We start from the raw sequence: 17,119 nt of genomic DNA, 5'->3' as shown, positions 1-17,119 counted from the left end.
GCAAGGGATTTTGCCCAGAGGGCACACTCCTCTCGTTTATTCTGAAGCTTAGCAGGGCCAGGAATTCAGTGTTGGAAGCCAACACAGTGAAACGTGTGCACCTTTAAAAAGGTATTAGATTAGCATTGGCAAAACCAAATGTAATGTCACCTCTGTAACTTGAGTTTCCAGGGTTGCAGAAGCAGTAAATCCACTTGCATTGCATTCACAGGTGATTCCTGGGCACTGTCCAGGGAAGAGATGGCTCTGATGGCTGCAGAGCTGGACTGGGAGGCTTGGAGGTATTATCTGGTAGTAAATGAGCTCAAGCCAGCTGCTTCAGTGCTACTTTGGCTTTTGTCTTCAAGTTGCTGATAGGTAGCCTGGCTGTTTGAAACCTTTCAGTAAGGAGTATTGGATATAATATAAATTGCTTTTTCAGTTTTATCTTCATGGTTACTGTGTTCTTGGTGGCACTACTGGGAAGGAAATAGTGATGTCTGTAAATTAGGAGATTAAAAACAGTGGCTTTGTGTTTCTCAATCCGTGGCTGACCAAGCTGGTCCTCTGTCCATCGGTGCAAGTCAGAGGTATCATTTCTCCTTTTTTTTTCCCCTCAGTTGCATTCAACCCAAGCTCAGTTGTATTCAAGCAGCTACAGCTGGGTGGCTATATGGTTTCATGGTATTTCTTGGGCAGTTGACTGGATATTTTTCTCTGGGGGGCATTAGTGTCCACAGCAGTTGGATAGGAGAGTTGGAAGGCTACACCTCCAGCACTTTTTGCCCTTGCATGTGTTTTTTATGAGACTTAAAGAACCAGTGCTGAGGTGTGTCTTGGACTTATGGCTTATGATGGTTTGATGGGGTATATAGTTGGACTTGAACAAAGCCAATGTGTCCAACACAGTGGTGGAGAATGTGACCTGGATCTTTGTTTGGAGCTTGAAGGAGTCTTGGTTGTCTTCTTAAGAGTTTATTTGGAATCAAGGAGTCATTCCCCAGTTCAGCAAAGCTTTGTATGACTTTTTATATACTGCTAGTTAGAGGCAACAATGTGTGAATGCTTGGTTAGGGTAGAACCACTGAATGAATACATTTCATACTGTTCTAGTTTATTCACTCGCAAATTGAAAATTTTAAGAGACAGTTTGGACTTGCTCTAGTAAGGTGATGAGGCAGAAAAACAATTTGAGCCCTCCATTTATACCAATTCTTGAGGAGAGACTGCCGTGGTTCTTCAAGAAATACTAATTTGTAGGTGTTTTCGTCATTCTTGCATTGTGAATACTGGACGTTGTCAAGCATTGACCTGTGTCACAATAAATATGTTTCTCTAGGATTGCAAACTGGCCGTAAATGAGGCAAGTTCTTATGGTGTATTTTGTTTTTTAGCTGTCTGAGATTGTACAGATCTCTACCTTTTAGAGACTAGAGAAGGATGATCTTCAGTGGAAATAAAGTAGATTTTTTTCCCTTTCCATGTACCATGGAAGAACCAGGTGGCTGAGTCTTCCTGGGAACACGTTCTCCCGATTTTGATACAAGTTTGTGTTGATCAGCTCTTAGTTCACTTGTGTCCTTTTAGTTTAATTATACATTCCAACACCATAAGACTTTTAAATATCAAATTTTGAGTTTGTTCTCTGCCAGAATTGGATAGTTTAAATGCAGTTCCTGTTGGCAGGCATCTCAGGAGCTGTTGACTTCCCTTCTTCATAACCTCATCCTCTCGGCCTGTTTTTTTTTTTTTTTTTTTTTCCCCTCCTTAAAAGTCAAACAACATTTGATAAAATAGCAGTGCTGTAAAACATGAAAGAAAGTACACAGAAACTTCAAAAGTGGTGGTATATAACGTGTTCTCACGAGTGCTGAAGATCACCGTGTCCTGCTTGTATCTTGACTGTGCCGGTCAAGTAAAAAAAAAAATCTTCCTAGCTTGGTTCGGGTGTGTCTTGCATCTTTGTTGTGTCAGTCCTTTTTTTGCGTCCTGCATCTTCATGTCATTACACACAGGCTGCTGGTTGCATCTTCCAGAGCCCTTCGTGCACTGCTTTACGTCTTGTTGAGATGTTGAGTCTTCTCTCCAAGGTCATGAATCTCTGTTTCTGACTTTAAAATGCTTCACATATTTGTTGCTGTGTTGCTTTTCCCTCTTGATGCATTGCTGGTGAGTATTTATAGGGTTGTCCTTAATTTTCCCCAATTCTTTTTTTTTTATCTTTTTCCTGAAATACCTACAGCAGACTGTTGTGCTGGTGTTTCTGTTGGTCTTGCCAAGCAAGATTGCCTCCGTGCTTCCTAATATTTCCCTTCCAATCTATGTGCAACTCTGTATGCATTCAGCCTCCTACTTTTACATCTTTAAGGCAGGAATTTTCTTACTCTGCTTATACGTCACTGAACGTGATTCTGAAGTGATGCAGTTGATAATACGTTTCAGGTAGTTTGTTGTTGTAGCTGATGATTTGGGAATGCTGTCCTCTTGCTATATTTTTTGGACCCAGGAGCAAAAGTTAAGCTGTTGTGGCATAGTAACATTTGAAAATCTGACAAATAATAAAAATTAATATATGTATGTATTTTTTTGGTCTTTACCCTGTCTCCCGTGGTATTTATCTTATCAGCTATTTGATGTGGGGAATCTGAAATAGTGAGCTCTGATGTTGCTGTGTAAGAAAGGTTTTTGTGAAGCCGTGCATTTAGACTAATTATTTCTGCCATACAATGTGCTGAGGATTTGTGATCTTAGGCAGACATTTGACAGATCTTAACTAGTTATGCTATGTCCTGTCAATCAAAATTATACGCCTACCTCACTCCTTCCTACTTTCTCTCTCTTCCAGCTTTTTTATTTAGGTTGGTCATTAAAATTGCTTATAACCATAGAAACAAGGAAAACCCACCCCTTACTTTCTAATTCTTTAGCATGATATTCCTGTACTTACATCGTGAGAGTTACATACACGATGGCTTCAAAAAAAAAAACACCAACAACAGGTAGGCAGTTGTCATTAATTCCTCCCTATAACGATGTTGTTCCCACTGATGCCAACCAAAGATTGTGTTCTTGCGTTTGTCTGCGGTGCCCAGCACATGGAAAGACCTTGCTGTGGAGCAGCCTCCTGACAAGATAGTCAGGGAAGAAACAGATCTGTAGGATGGGAAGGGTGGGAGGATGAGATAAGGAGAAGATGGATCAATGTTCAGCAGAGAAGCCGCAAGCGCGACGTAGTGCGTATTGATGTTTTCGATCTTGGTTTTCATCCTTCTAGGGCTGTGCATCCCAGGCAGCACGCGATGATGGGGTGCTCCAAGAGATGGACATAATATTGATAGTTCTGTAAGACCGGGCCAACAAGGGTAAAAGGCAGCTTTCTGCACTTAGGGACGTGAATCCCTCCATGGAGGGATGGAGTGTGACGTGTCTTTGCTTCTTCTGAACAATTAAAATACTGATTTAATTTGCAGGAGCATTTTTTTAAAAAGCTTGACCTTAGGCTATGTAAAAGTGATAAACTCTTACATTACGAGCTAAGAACACCCTGAGTTTGCAGTGCAGGACAAGTAATGCTGTTTTCTTGCAAAACAGGATTCCTCCACGTAAAACTGCCAGAGGCAAGATTTCTGACTTTTTTTCCTTACCTCAAGTTGCAATAAATCATCTGAATGTTGAAGTATTTTACAAAAAGGAAGGAGTAATTGGTCAGATGAAAAGAGATAACCGCAGCTGCCAGCATTGCTGTCTATAACTTGATCAGTTTTGCTCTTTTTGTGAATTATTGGAACTCGTTAGCGCATGGAAGATGTCTAGATGGGAGGCAGCAGGCAGTGGTTCCTCATATTGATGCTTCCCACATGATATCCTTGTCTCTAAATTAGAGATACTTTTGACAGATGGACGACTTGGGTAAGGAGTTGGGTGGATGGTTGCATTCATAAAGAGTTGTGGTCAATGGCTCAGTGTCCAGATCAGTGATCAGTAGTGACCCTTAGGGGTTAGTATTGGGACACAATAACATCTTTGTGGGTTACACGGACAAAGATCGAGTACACCCTCAGCAAATTTGCCAATGACACCAAGCTGTGTGGTGTGGTCGACATGCAGGAGGGAAGGGATGGCATCCAGAGGGGCCTGGACAGGCCTGAGAGGTGGACTTGTGAGAACCTCATGAGGTTCAACAAGGCCAAGTGCAAGGCCCTGCTCTTGGGATGGGGTAATCCCAAGCACAAACAAACACAGGTTGGGCGGAAAGTGGATTGAGAACAGCCCTGAGGAGAAGGACCTGGGTGATCAAGGGGCTGGAGCACCTCTCCTGTCAGGAGAGGCTGAGGGAGTTGGGGTTGTTCAGCCTGGAGATGAGAAGGCTCTGGGAAGACCTTACAGTGGCCTTCCAGTACCTAAAGGGGGCTGCAGGAGAGCTGGGGAGGGACTCTTTGTCAGGGAGTGTAGTGATAGAACAAGTGTTAACAGCTTTAAACTAAAAGAGGGTAGATTTAGATTAGGTATAAGGAAGAAATTCTTTACTCAGAGAGTGGTGAGGCCCTGGCACAGGCTGCCCAGAGAAGCTGCGGATGCCCCAGCCCTGGAGGTGCTAAAGGCCAGGCTGGGTGGGGCTTTGGGCAACCTGGGCTGGTGGGAGGTGTCCCTGCCCATGGCAGGGGTTGGGATTAGATGATCTTTAATAAGATGATCTTCCAGCCCAAACCATTCTGTGATTCCTCGTGTATGACAGAGAAGACAGATTTATGCAAGGAATCCTACATCTCTCTGGTGGCAGCGCTGCGTGTGTCGTGGTACAGTAATTATGAAGAGCGAAGACTGCCTCCTTGAGAAATTTCAGGACGTCTTGATGTTTGGAAGGTGTCCAGGATGGAGACGTGGGTTATTCCTGAGATAGCGGGATGTGGGAGTTTGATCGCTCGCTCTCTAGGAAGGCTTGTCTCTTGGAAAGATGAATTTTGACCTTTGGCCAGGGAAATAACGAGTAAAAAGCGTTGTGTGATGTAGCATGACAAGGTGTTGCTGAGCAACCATCTTAGATTTTAAAGGTCTTACTTATTTACCCTCTCTTCGAAAGCTGACTCTGGGTACTGTACTTTAACTTAAAGGCCCCTAATGATTTATTTTTTTTTTCCCATGTGTTGGAGCTGCTTCTGTTGGCTTTTGAGGGTCTGGAAGTAGTTTGAATTTGTCAAAGAGGAGGAAACGGTAATTGTGTGGTTCTTCTAAGGGTAGGAAATCTGAGGGCAGGGAGCTCCTTCAGCATCTCTTGCCATTCATTGTCAGTCATCCCACGTGGTTTGGCTTCTCCGCCATCCTGTCGCAAGGAGGGATCAGAAGGTCTCATCAGAAGGTCTCATCAGAAGATCTGATGAGGAGCCTAGGAGGCTGAGTGCTACATGGTGCTACTCCTTCTGCTTCAAGCACACCACCAGGCCAAAGTTTTCAGCAGTAAAATTAAAACGCTTTACTTGAGGAATAACTTCTGTACAAAGGGAATAGTGTTTCTACATCTGAACTTCACATGGAATAAAAGTGCCTCTACCTGAGGTGCCTACACCTCATCCTTCTGGAAGTAGTTTATAAAGTACATTATTAAAGTTTATCCATTCAGAATATATCCTCATATTTCTTTTGCATTTCGCTATCACACCAGTAACGACAAAACATACTACAGGTTGCAATGAGCCTCTTTTTTTTTTTTATCATAAAAAAATCGCATTAAAAACATGTTAAATTCCTTATGAATTTGAGAAAAACTTACTCAAGTGTGAAAAAGAGGGGTTAAGGGCATCGCTTACGATGTACTCCAGAGTGATCTGAGCTATCAGATCTTTATGGATGCCGATATAAAATAGCTGGCTGTATATCTGTTTATATTGATACATTACCTCTGTCTTTTGCTCTTTACGCACACGTGCACATACTCTTACACGCATAATTTTCCCCCAAGCAATAATTTTTCCTCTAAATCGTGTGTGTATATAATTCAAAATGAACCGTGGAGATACCGTAATGATTTTCCAGTATTCTGCAAACTGTGCTTTAAAACATGATCTTATTAACACAGAAGCCTCTGTGCAGCTTTGTGTGGTGCTGTCCTAGTGTAGGTTTTGTTCCTCCGTGCTGAGTCCTGTTTCAGTGCTGGGCCCACCTGGTTGTCCCAGCTGTGTGCCTCTAACTGGGACGTCAGGTCAGCAGTCCTGGTAGTTGCATGGGCTTTTTTTTTTTTAGTGGAAAATGTAGAAGAAATGCCGACAGATCCTGCTTAACTGGCTGAGATTGAATATGAAGTATGAGATCACTAAGCAGGGGGAAATGACAAAGTCGTGTGAAATTACAAATTGCAGAAAAATTGTCTGCTATTTCTCACTGGGCAGCTTTGCACTCTGAAACTAAAGGTAAAGAGTTTTCCTATGTGTTTGTTTTGATATGTGTGGTACACTGTTGTCAGAGAGACCGTGTAGACCCAAAGGAAGTCTTGCTCAAGTTTTTTGTTCTGTAACAAATTCATAGGGTATGAAAACCCCTGAAAGGGGGTTTGGATCTGAAGGTACGGCTAAAACCTCGGTCTTGGGAATACCTGACCTCATGCTGGGGGAAACAACAAATAAAAAAATGGTATGTGCTTTTCATTTGATTTTCATTTATTCTTTTTCCCTCCGCAGAGACAATACCACTGAGACAAGCCTTTGGTCTGTTGTGCTGTTGCTGGCTTGTGCGAAACCGGTGGCTCCACATCACAAGGGAATAAAAGTGTGGGTGAGATACTTGTTGTTTTCTCCCTGTGATAATCCTTGCTGTTTCAGGTGGTTTGATTTGGTTGTTTTTCTCCAACTCTTCTGAACTCGCTGGCAGGGATGCTGTATTTTGTAGACTCTGGGGTGGGTGTGGAGGAAGGGTTGAAGGCTCCTGGCTTGTAGATGTTCCCCTCTGGGTGGCATCTTCTGCTTCTTTCCTTGATTTCAGTGGTTGATATTGAGGTGGAGGGGGGAAATCTCCATCCAGCTTCTTCCCCTGGTGGCTGATCTTGCCTCGCTTGGCTGCTAGTTCATTAAACTCCAGGATGGCCCACACTTGCCATGCATTTGCTGACTTTGAGTTCGGCTTTCTGGCCAAAGCGAGCATTAATGGATGCTCTCTGCTAGGAACAGATGGTCAGTGAAAGTTTCATTTTTCAGGGCGTAACAGACTGTATTTGTAAAACCTTCAGAGTTTTTAGCAGCAGCGGTAGTTTCCTTAAACTACATCTGTTTTTCCCACCTGGGGTACTGTTACCGTAATTTGTATCGTGGCTGGAATAGTTATTTCATGTGCTCCAGTCTAATAGTAGGAAATCAGTCTTTTCGTGGGGATTTTTGGTCTGTGTCTCTGTTCCTTCTTCGCAAAATACTTTAGGAATGAAAAAAAACTAAAAGGCTTCATCATTTTTTTCCCGAATCACTTGGGTGTTGTGCTCTTAATTCTTATTCTCGAAATCACGTTCCTTGCAAGAAATCTCTATAAAAAGGATTTTCTTTCTTTACCTCTGTTTTCCGTACCATGGGGAGAATTGGCATGTTCCAGCCCCGTTTCATATACAGAGCTAAACAGATTTGCAACGTGCGGTAAACTGTATGCAAAAAGTATGCTTATTAGCGTCCTGAGTAATCACCCACAACGGAGTAAATAGGAGGTTAATGAGATTAACAGCAAAGAGAAACGTAAGTGTTTGAGTGCTCCTCTCTGTGGCCCCGTAGCCGGTGGCAGCCTGGTTTCTCTTGACGAGCCCAGCATGGGTGTAGACGCAGTAGTGATTTTGCTGCTGTTCCCCATACAATGCTTAATGAGTTCCTACTGCTGACATTTTCTTTTAGACACTGTGATATTATTAAATCCCACTCCGCGCAAGATGTTTTGTGCATTGCTTCTTTTTTTTTTTTTTTTTTTTTTTCTTTCCCCCCCATATTTATGTTTCTGCTGTTGGGACTCGGTGGTGAATAGTCTGATCAGCCCTTGCTGGTCCTCCAAAGTCTTCTTCCAGGTATGTCTTGCCCTTTAGATTAGATGTCTCCTCAAGGCTACCAGAGGAATTGACCCACATCTCTTTGGGGGAACACTCTACCTCCAGATTAGCACAGCCAGAAGTACATTGAGATTTATCTCCTATTTTCTTATCCCAAACTCTATCTTGATTTCATCTGTCCTTTATTTTTCTCTTTCCTGACCTTCACATTCTATCCATCAAGTCTCACAAGGAGAGAGAAGCCCATCTTCAAGCAAAACCATGCCTGTCTTCTACCGTCCTGCCCCTCGGTTCCTTTCCTTTTTCCAGCACTTTGGGTTAGGGGCTTTTCTGGACGTGATGCTCTCTGCCTATCCACCTCTCACATCTTCTGGCAACCACCAGCGTGTTCTGAATCAGTGCCTCAGAATTGTTTATTTGCATTTTCTCCACCCAAAACTGCGTCTGTGTGGTTGGCTTGAAGCTCTAGGCACCGACTCCCCTTACTGGTCAGTTGACAAACTGCAAGGTATTTTTTTTTTCCTATTTTAAATAAAAGTCCCTTACCGAGATACCTGTTTCATTTCCTCAAGATGAATCTTGTACTTCTGACTGTAGTAGTTCTCTCTTTTTTTTTTTTTTTTTTTATTTATTTGCAGTTCTGATTAAACTGTGAACCTTAAACTCAAACAATTCGCACAGAGTTGGGGCAGTGCGCATTGCCCAAATGAATTATTCACCTTGCAGCTCTTTTTTTTTTTTTATTCTGAATCCCTCAAGCTCTTTTCCTCCTATTTCAGTTGAGTAGGGCAATGGTTTCTCTTCCATGCCAGCTCTCCTGCTTTTGAGTTCGACGGGGATTATGCCTGGTGCTGGGATTTCCTTGCCAGGCTGCACGGCTGGAAGGCAGCCCAACGTCTCGGCATTACCTGGGCGAAGTGGAAGAGCGCTCACGCCCTACACCACTGCTGTTGGAGGAAGGAGATGTCATTCCCCAAAACTGCTCTCCAATGACACGGGCTTGGACAGGTTCACCGTGATGTGATGGGGTAATTATTTGGTGCTCTCCGAAAAGCTAGGAAGGTGTGTTTCTGATGGGAGCAGTTCCTCTCCTTGCAAGAACATGATATGGAGCAGCACAAGAAGAACAGAGTAGGTCTTGAGGTTGTTTGCTGGGATGATCTTCTAGTTCCCATTCCCTCCAGTTCCCATTAAGCTCAGTGATGCTCTCCCAGTGCTCAGGCTCTTGCTGTTGAGCCATGTTGCTGGTCAGCATGCAAAAAATAATATTCAAGGATGTTTTGGTGGTGTTGTTGAACTGCGTGATCGCTGGCATCCAGGACAGAAAGAGCTTCAGAAGGGGAGGAATGTGTTAAAATCAAAATTGTAGTTTCTTTCTGCTATCTTTGCAAGCAGAAAAGCGACAGAAGCAGCGACTGTGTGTGCATGCAGGGGAAGGACTTGCACATCTTCTCGTGCGAGGGGAAACAACTCAGCTTGCTGCAGTGTGTTACTAATACTTGCATCTGAGTGCTCGAAACTTAGCGAGAGACATAAGACGGAATGAAACAGATTTCTGAAGTCTTAAACGGATGGTTAGACCATTTCTTCTTTTCCGCTGTGGGAATTTTTAAGCTGCTGTACTTGTTTTCTTCGGGGATCATATTAAAAGCAAAGAGGGGCTTCGTTATTTATTTATTTTGGAAAGCACTTGACTGCCTGTCTTATGCAAAAGCACTTTAATTGATCTTTCAGACGGTCGAGAGGAGGACGGAGGAGAAAATGTTTAATGCAACGTATAATTCTTTCTGGTTTTGCCTCAAAATAAGAAGCCACTTTGTTAAGATTTATGCATCCGAGCGCAGTTTATGCGCACGGTGCAGCTGTGGTTTATCTGTGTGCTGCAGCACGCTGATGCAAAGAAATGCCTTGATCAATGGTACGAGCTGGTTCAGGGTAACTCCCAAACTGCTCCCATGACAAATGCAGCGCCAGTTTCTTGCCACCCTCACTCTAATTGCTGTTGTGTCTCGTTAAGTTTGTGATTCCTTTTTTAAATGTAATCTAGTTGAGGATTAAAAACCAAAACGATGCAAATCCATTTCTTGCTGTGCTGTACTGAAGCAGAATAACACTCCATTAAACTGAGATTCTTTTCTATCCATTTTCCAGCAGTAGGATGCTTGGGAGGCAGGTGCAGATGACTGTGCCTTGTCTCTGTTCCTCCCCGATCCACAATATTACATGACAGAGTTTGTGGAAGCCTGGCAGTTGAATACAGATTATGTGCACCACAAAGCATCACTTCAGTGTCAACGCCTCCCTCTTGTCTCTTTAAGGTGAAGCAACTGGGGTGATTCGGTGCTGTGGTGTGCTTACCTGCAAGGTTTGAGGTCTGAGCTTCTTCAGTCTGCTCTTGCTTGGTGAATTAGGAATGTTTACAGGCTGGAATCACCTTGCTTTGGCTCCTTCGGAGTCAAAGGTCAACTAAAACGGTGCATATCGGGTCTTGTTTGCTGTTTATCATCTGTTTTAGTCAAGAAGCCACATGCAAGTATTAACACACAGCTCCATGGCTTGCTCTTTTAGTACCAGAAATTTCCTGGGGGCATCTGGACATAGCATGTAGTGGTGGTGGTTCTTGCCTTGGGCAGCCTGGGATTTAATTGGGGAGAAATTGATGAAAACAGGCAGTGTGGAAGCTGGAAATAGAGCCCAGCTCACAGCTGGAGCCTTTCAGGGCAGTGGGTCCTGAGGAAGCCTTAAGATGGCTTTGTGGGGGAAGTCTTCTCTAGCTGGGGAAGACTGCAGAGATGTACACAACGGGATTGTTGGCACTGTCCCATGCTGGTGAGCTTCTCCAAGCAATTGAGTTAAAATACTTGGAAGAGACTCAACTTCTTAGAAGCTGCGTGAGCACCAAAGGTAAGCAAAACCCCTTAGTGCAGTCGCTGGGAGGTTTTCAGCTGCGTTTGTTTGAAATATACCACGTGCTATACTGTAAGAGTGCATTTCTATAGATATATTTGGGTACCTTATGCATAATACTGAGTTTGATTTGAATTTGGGAAGTTTGTGCCTTCCATTCGGAGAGATTACAAAAGCCTCAAAGACAAGAGAGCGACGTGGCATGATGCCAAACCACTGCAGGGGGGATGTTGTGTCCCCTCCCCACCTCCTGTGCCATCTGTCTTGTCGTCCCTCGGCGCTGGAGGCACTCCTTTCGTGTGTTAACAGGTTTAGCAAACCTGCATTTGCTGCGGTTTGGGTAAAGAAGAGTTAGATTTGCTTGTGACGACAGGAAAAAGAACAGCCCCTTCCTCCTCCCCTCCAAAAAAAAAAAAAAAAGATGAGGAAAAGAAGCAAAAAGAGCTTGTCATGAAACTTAAATTCCCCTAGAAACATCGGGTTTAGACAGGCATCTTTAGAAGCTCGTTCTCTCCTTTTATAACACGAGCGGTGTTATACGGCCACACTATATCAGAGCTGTGTGATGTGGTAGCAGCTCCTCTGTCCTGAGCCACTGTCACGCCGTGTAGCTGTAGGTTTGGTGTTTAAGCAGAAGAATATTTCAGCTCAGTGTCTCCGTGGGTAAAACGGAGGGGTAGCTGCTCTGAGTGCTTGATAAAGGGTGAGTTAGGTGTTTGCAAGAGGCATTCAAAGCTGCAACCACTGCACCACGGATGCATCCTGTAATCAGGAACAGCTGCCAGCCACGGGATGGGAAGCAGCTGAGATGTTGCAGTGTGGCTTTGAGGTGTGCATGGCCACGTGTGTTTTCACAAGCGTGGAGAAGTTGGGAGCCAGCCACAGACATTACAGATCCTCCTGATGGACCCAGCTGCTGTGGGGGAAGCAGAGATCTGGGGGATGGCGGTCCCATTTGCAGGCTGAAGAGAGCCAGTTATTTACTCAACGTGTGCTTAGATGGAAGATGCTGAGATCAGATAAAAAGGAGAAAAAGAGCCCTCCCCCCAAAAGCCTTCTGTTTTCCAGCATCAATCATAAAAACAGTTGTAAAAAAAAAAATAAATCCTGAGTAATAAGTCTTCTTTTCTCAGCCACGGAGCACGAATAACGGAGGAGATGGTCGCAAGTGGAAGATGGTGGTGCCCCAAATATTCAAATCCTCCTCCTGTGACATTTCCACAGGGAGCCAGGCAATGTCCTCTTCCAGCCAGGTCACCACTAGCTATGGGTGCTGAGACCCAGGTGTCCAGTATAAGGGTCATTCTGGTCACCCAGGAGATTTTGGAGCAGCCCAACCCTTGTAGTGTCCCCATGGGACGTGTCCAGCTCCCACCCTGGACCTTACAGACATTACACAATTCACGTGGGGTCCTTACATTACTGTATTAATTGCATTTAGTGATTAATTATGGTTCTCTTCATGAGGGTTTTAGTGTGTGTGTCAGCTGCAGGTCACCGTGGATCCGTTCATCCCTGCTTTAGGATGCGTGAGCCTTCCACCCAAGGCTGGATTTAGGTTCGATTCTCTCCGTCCCCATGTTCTGCTGGCTGGGGTTGGTGCTGTTCTTGCCACCTTCTCTTCAGAAATTGCTCTCGACTCAGCTTTTTTTAGAAACACGCTTTCATCATTTATAATCCTAAAGGCTCTCCTGCAATGGAGGAGTTTTTGGCTGTTATTTTTAACTGAATGTTTCATTGATCTGATTTACAGCGTGAGCTGCCGGCTGCTGTATTAGCAAGAGAGCGGAGAGCCAAGCGTGGCGTGGGGCAGGGAAGGAGCAGTGTGGGGAGGTCTGAACTTACCTCCCTTGTCAGAGCTAATGCATCACGGAGCTGCAGCCCAAAGATGCAGTTTCACATCATTTTAAGCCAATATAAGTCAGGGTTTCCATTTATTTATTTATTTATTTATTTTATTTTTAAAATTTTCCTTTAAGTGGCTCCATCTCTATTGTCTGTTTTGGTGTTGGTGTCCAGGTGCCTGTGTGGTGAGCCAGCTCTAAATTCACTCAAAACGAAACCCTACCAGAAATAAAACGAAAGGGATAAAACAAAAAAGGCTTGGAATTTGGCTAGACAAGATGAAATTTTGAGCTCCGTGAGAGCTTTTTGCTCTTGCTTGGGTTTGGTTAGTCTTCCACTCACAGCTGAAGAGGCTGAGTACAAGCCACTGAGACGTGGTGGGACCTTGGATGGTGTGATGGGACCATGGTTGGTATGAAGGGACCATGGTTGGTGTGGTGGGACCTTGGTTGGTGTGGAGGGACCGTGGTTGGTGTGGTGGGACCATGGTTGGTATGGAGGGACCTTGGTTGGTGTGGAGGGACCATGGTTGGTATGAAGGGACCTTGTTTGGTGTGGTGGGACCATGGTTGGTGTGAGGGGATGGAAGGCAGCTTCTTCTGGGCAGTGCCATTGTTCATGACATGGAGAACAAAGTGTCCATCACTGATGCTTTGCTACACCGTGGGTGCAAACAAGAGCTAGGAGCACCTGAAACCTTCAACGACAGATCTAAGTGTTTAGCTTGGTTCTGACTGTGTGTGTAAATAAAACAAGAAGCATTAGGAAAGGGGTTATTTTTCTACTTGGTGAACCAGAAAATTAAATACAAATACAGTGTGTGGGGCCTGGGTACGGAAGTAAGAACAAATGAGCACTATTAAGTTGTTTTCAGGAGTGGATTTATTTATTTTTTTTATTGGTTTAAATTCTCTCACTTCTTTTAAGGCTTTCTGCTGTTGGTCTCTTTCTGCTTCTTCCACTTTAGTAGGTTGGCTGAGTTAATCACATCAAAGAAGAGATTACAGATCGCTGATTTCAGCTTTTCTCCTCTACCCAGCCATCAATGAGCCTGTTCATGAAGCACATAAAGGCTTAATATCTCAGTGCCCTCAAGGGAAATAGAGGGAAAATCAGCAATTAACTATTTTTTAGGGATCATCCAGTCAACCAGTTGGTATGTGTAGGGGTCCTGATTATTCACGTATGCTGCTTGCTGCCTGCCTGGTGTTTGGGAGGGTGCTATGGAGCAGGGATTGAGAAATTGGTGGGAATTGAAGCTGTGGAGGTGAAGTATCCATGGATACATCAGAGGTGTTGTGGGGATGTAGAACTGGGCAGCGGGATCATCATGGCAGGTGAAGATTTGCAGGAGAAGAGGGCAGGGATGCTCAGCTCCACTCTTGGCTTTGAGAACATGGTGGCTCTTCAGCAGTCAGTGTTGTGCAATGTGGAGATGTGTGGTTTTATTGCTGCTACGGCTTGTGTGGAGCAAACCAAAGACTGTGATGTCAAGGAACCTGAACATGCAAGGCGGCACCTCCATGAGGTCGGGGCAGCTGTCTTTGTTTTACAGGCCATAAGTTGTGTCATGGAAATGGTGTCCATGCAGGTGGTCCAAAGCTGGAAAGGAAAGCCATGTGAGATTCAGCCTGTCCTCAGCATGAAACTCCCCTGGAGTTTGAACTGAAAAGGAGGACAGTGAAGACATCAAAGAGAGCTATCGAAGAGAGAAGACGTCTGTCAACTGTCTGCTGATGACAACCAGTGCAGACCTGTCTTCCGTTCTTCCAACACCACCACATAAAGAGTTTCTCTTTTGCCTGAGAAGCTGCTTTCGTCACATGATAGTGTTCAGGAGGGAAGAAGTGAACTCTTTACATTGATTATCTCCTGTAGCATTTGCAGAAAGGCTGAGAGCTTAACCCCAGCCTGCTCAGGGAAGCAATCCTTTCCACTTCACTGGAGGAAAATCCTGGCTACCAAGACTTCTGCGCTAAAAGGAGCGAGCCAGTTGGGAGACAGGAGATGACTCAAAACTGTTTTTCTTTGTTGGTATGCATGGCTTTGGTGAGGAGGAGGTCTCTGTCACAATGGGTGCTACTATGGATGGCACCAGTGCAAGTCTCATATGCTTCATCGCAGGATCTTGTGGGCCTCTGAGGATGACTGCATCGGAGGAGAGGAGGGCTCTTGCATATACAGACTTGCTGTCTGCTTCTTCTGTTCCTTAAATGCCTAAATGAGCTCCTTTTTGTGTTGAGATATTACTTGTAAACTCTTTTGCCTTCTGCTGATTTCACTTTACCAGCGACTTTTCTTGCAGCCTGAATGCAGCGTTCTTGGAACTGCGAAAAATATAGACTGTCTTAAATTATACCTCTTAGCCTCCATCCATCTCTGTTTCGTTTTGCAGAGGGATTGTGTATTATCACTTCTGGTTTGCTTTCAGAATTACGAATGGTCATAGATAAATGTAACTCATAGAAACTAGAGGACGTGGTTTGCTTTGGCCTGCTAAATATGTGGGAGGAAAAAAAAAGATTTTTCTTTTGTCTCCTGCTCACCTATGGCTTGGATAAGCCTCTCTGACTTGGCTGTAAATGAAGCTGTTTGTTGGACAGCAGAAATATTTAAAATAGAAAAAGCAAGTTCATGCAATAGGTGATTTGGGTCTGGTTTTGAAGTACAGTGGCAAAAATCAAGTAATTGGTTCAATTGAATTACACGTTTCTGTTAGTCTCCTGCTGCGCTTAGTTATGGTTTCAATTTCTTGACCAAGTGGGAAAGTAATGTGAATAGTGTCCAAGAATGACAGGTTTATGTTGGAAACACCTGTACTGGGTTTTTGTGGCAAGGTTTTGGTAGCAGGGGGGCTGCAAGGGTGGCCTCTGTGAGGAGGGCCTAGCAGCTGCCCTGTGTCAGATCAGAGCCAGCTCCAAAACGGACAAATGCTGGTTGTGCTTCTAGCAGGGTATGTTTAAGAAAAGGAAAAGCTGCTGCTACACAGCAACTGAGAGAGAGGAGTGAGAAGCAGCCCTGCAGCCCTGAGGTGAATGCAACAGGAGGGCAGGAGGTGCTCCAGGCATGCAGCAGCAGTTCCCCTGCGGCCTGTGGAGAGGCCCCTGGTGGAGAAGGCTGTCCCCCTGCACCCATGGGTCCCACATGCTGCAGCCCGTGGAGGATCCCATCATATTTTCTCCCCTTTTTCCTTTGTGGAAGGGGAGTGAGAGAGTAGTTGTGGTGGTCAGCTGCGTAGCAGGGTAGAATCACCACAGCACCATGTGTAGTCTGCTGGGTGGACACCGTGCTCTTGAGAAGTAAGAATATGATCTGGATGAGGGGATCAAGTGCACCCTTAGTAAGTTTGCAGACAACACAAAGTTAGTCATGAGTTGATCTGCCCAAGGGTAGGAAGGCCCTGCAGAGGGATCTGGATAGGCCGGACCGATGGGCCAAGGCCAACTGTATGAGGTTCAACAAGGCCAAGTGCCGGGTCCTGCACTTGGGGCACAACAACCCCATGTAGAGCTAAAGGCTGGGGGAAGAGTGGCTGGAAAGTTGCCTGTTGGAAAGAGACCTGGGGGTGTTGGTCGATAGGTGGCTGAGTATGAGCCAACAATGCATTCAGGTGGCCAAGAATGCCAACAGCATCCTGGCTGGTATCAGGAATAGTGCAGCCAGCAGGGCCAGGAAGTGATCGTCCCCCTGTACTCGGCTCTGGTGAGGCCGCACCTTGAGTACTGTATTCAGTTTTGGGCCCGTCACTACAAGAAAGACATCGAGGCCTTGGAACATATCCAGAGAAGGGGTACGAAGCTGGTAAAGGGTCTAGAGACAAGTCTTATGAGGAGCAGTTGAAGGAACTGGGGTTATTTAGCCTGGAGAAAAGGAGTCTCAGGGGAGACCTTACTGTTCTCTACAACTACCTCAAAGAAGGTAGTTGTAGTGTAGTGGGGCGAGGATTGCTCTCTTCTCCCATGCAACAAGTGATAAGACAAGAGGAAACGGCCTCATGTTGTGCCAGGGGAGGTTTAGATCAGATATCAGGAAAAAAGTTCTTCACTGAAAGAGTTGTGAGGCATTGGAGCAGCCTGCAAGGAAAGTGTTTGAGTCACCATCCCTGGAGGTATTCAGAAGATGTGTAGATGTGGTGCTTAGGGACATGGATTAGTGGTAGACTTGGCAGTGCTACATTAATGGTTGGACTTGATGATCTTAGAGGTCTTTCCCAACCTAAATGATTCTGTCATTCTATGAATGTAGTCTTCTGATTTCTGCTTGTTGGGGCGTCTGCTTCTCATGGATGGCTTGTGGGCAGCAACACGATGAAATTCCTGTGCTTGTCAGCCTACCTGAACACGAGGAAATCCAAGAGGCTGAAGTGACCTCAGGTCTGAA

General features: G+C 44.9%; 1 protein-coding gene across 2 annotated transcripts in view; it reads left to right on the top strand.

Moving 5' to 3' along the window:
- Nucleotides 1-17,119, top strand: part of TSNARE1 (t-SNARE domain containing 1) — a 452,412-nt gene that overhangs the window by 10,496 nt on the left and 424,797 nt on the right. Inside the window, exon 2 of one of the 2 annotated variants that reach the window (XM_082752775.1) lies at nt 6,651-6,740. The gene's annotated coding sequence lies outside the window, so the exon portion shown is untranslated. Of the gene's footprint in view, nt 1-6,650; nt 6,745-17,119 lie in introns of both variants that reach the window. The other variant, XM_082752776.1, reaches the window with a different exon arrangement.

The sequence above is a fragment of the Aythya marila genome (genome assembly GCF_965140915.1).
Source record: "Aythya marila genome assembly, chromosome: 2".
Classification (NCBI taxonomy): Eukaryota; Metazoa; Chordata; class Aves; order Anseriformes; family Anatidae; genus Aythya; species Aythya marila.
The sequence above is the reverse complement of the archived record's forward strand: the minus strand, read 5'-3'. Positions and strand labels throughout refer to the sequence as shown.